General features: G+C 40.6%; 1 long non-coding RNA gene across 1 annotated transcript in view; it reads left to right on the top strand.

Moving 5' to 3' along the window:
* Window positions 1–2,124, top strand: part of LOC128250298 (uncharacterized) — a 19,619-nt gene extending 17,495 nt beyond the window's left edge. Inside the window, exon 2 of the long non-coding RNA XR_008266314.1 lies at window positions 205–2,124. This is a non-coding gene — a long non-coding RNA (uncharacterized LOC128250298). The remainder of the gene's footprint in view (window positions 1–204) is intronic.
* Window positions 2,125–2,389: the final 265 nt, after the last annotated feature.

Here is a 2,389-nt window from a genome sequence, read left to right as displayed (position 1 = left end):
TTTTTCTTGTGTTATATATACAGTAATCCTTCGACTGTCGCGCGTGTTACGTTCCCAAAACCCTCGGGTGTATGAAAAGTTTTGAGCCTAAACTAGAAACGGGGCTACTAGGTAGCTGAAACAATTTTCTCTGGTAAGTACAGTTTTTGGAGAGTATTTTTGCACATTTTCATGATTCTGATATTTTTTTTTTTTTTGTTGCAGATTTTTGAATAAACAAGTGTCGAGGTTACAAGGAAAATGGAGAAAACTGAGTATCGTGCTGTCATAAAGTAGCTTCATTTGAAAGGCATGACTCCATCAGAAATCCATGAAGATATGGTGAGAACCTTAACAGACAATGCTCCTTCATATCCAACAGCCAAATGCTGGGTAAATGAATTCCAGCGTGGCAGGGAAAGTGTGGAAGATGATCCCAGACTAAGGAGACCTCAAACTGCAACCACCGAGGACGACATTGACCTTGCTCTTGGTATGATAATGCAAGATCGTCGAATATCATGTCGTCAGATAGCCGAGAGACTGGGCATCTCAACTGAAAGAGCAGACAACATTGTGACAAAAGAACTTGGGTTCCCAAAGGTTTCTGCAAGGTGGGTCCCTCGCCTTTTGACTCCTGAACAGAAACGCACAAGGTGCACTTTGTCCTCGAGCAATCTGGAACTGTCTGAAGCCGACGAAGAGAATTTTCTTGCTCGTTTCAATTCGAAAGTTCGGTTCATCACTACCAGCCTGAAACCAAAGAACATGTATGTATGTATGTATGTATTTATGTGCGTGTTTTTGTGTCTGTGTTTGTCCCCATACCGTCGCTTGACAACCGATGTCGTTGTGTCTACGTCCCCGTAACATAGAGGTTCAGCAAAAGAATTCCGATTGAATAAGCTTTACGATTACAAGGGACGAGTCCTGGGGGTCAATTTGTTCGACTAAAAAAAAAAAAAAAGCCCTTTAAGGCGATGCTCCAGTATGGGCGCAGTCAAATGAACAAAAAAATATGTATGTGCGTATTTGTTGTGCAGCTAGTCTTACTGCTAAAATTATTGTAGTAGTAGTAGTAGTAGTAGTAGTAGTAGTAGTAGTAGTAGTAGTAGTAGTCGTAATTCTTTTGCACCAACCGGAAACAGCTGCAATTAGGTAGGGAGAAATGAAATGTTTTGTCTGTGCGTGCATGTCTGGGTTGGGGAGTGCGACACGAATTTGTCTGCGTAAGTGAGCTTCAGTGTAAATATTTGATTAGGTGCACATGACTGTATGTATGCCTGTCGATGTGTGTGTGTGTGTGTGTGTGTGTGTGTGTGTGTGTGCGTGTGTGTGTGTGCGTGCGTGCGGGGGCGTAAGAGCGGCGATGCACCGCCGGGAAGAGTTTAGTCGAACAAACAGGCCACGCTCCGTTCTTAATTTTTAAGCCTGGTGCTTATTCTATCGGTCTCTCTTTTTGTCGAGCCGCTGTGTTACGGGGACATAAACAAACGAACACCGGTTGAAATGAAATAATCAGGGACAAGCGTAGACACAACACATAGATACACATACACACACATATGTGTATATGCGTGTGTGTATACATACATACACACACACACACACACACACACACACACACACACACACACACACACACATATATATATAGGGAGAATTTACGGAAAAACAACATACGAAGACAGGTGGTGTAAACAGCAAATGGATGTATCAGTATAACGCTCGGGAATAGAGAAAGTCTTTAACGTTTCGAGCCTACGCTCTTCAACAGAAAGGAACACAGAAAGAAACAAGGAAATAAAAAAAAATATGTGTAGTGGTCAGCGATGTATCATACATACATACATACATACATACATACATACATACATACACACACACACATATATATCTATACATGCATAGATACATGTATAACATAACATATTTACATATATATATATTGTTTATTATATATATGTATACAGTAAACTGTTGTTAATTCATAGTAATAAGGCGGAAGTTTGTCCGTTTAAACTTCACCGATTGTTCCATTTAACCGATCGTAGAGGTTAATGTTTGAAGCATAACCACAGCTTAATACTTTACCCCAATTTTGAAATCTTTTAAATAAAATTTTGCAGATGGCGCATACCACAACTATGCTGATACAATTTAAAAGTGAAAATCATTATTTTTCTGGACATCAGGCATGGCTGTGTGGTTATGAAGTTAGTTTTGCAACTACAAAATGTCGGATTCAGACCTACTGCGCATTCAGATTTGCTGTAGCCTCGTTCCGATTGTGAGCAAATTTGGTAGACAGAAACTGTGTGGAAAACAGTTTCACAGGCGGTGAGCTGGCAGAAACTTTAGCACGCCGGGCGAAATGCTTAGTGGTATTTCATCTGTCGCTACGTTCTGA

Source organism: Octopus bimaculoides, chromosome 20 (genome assembly GCF_001194135.2).
Source record: "Octopus bimaculoides isolate UCB-OBI-ISO-001 chromosome 20, ASM119413v2, whole genome shotgun sequence".
Lineage (NCBI taxonomy): Eukaryota > Metazoa > Mollusca > Cephalopoda > Octopoda > Octopodidae > Octopus > Octopus bimaculoides.
Note: the sequence above shows the minus strand (reverse complement) of the source record. Positions and strands in the feature narration are given on the sequence as shown.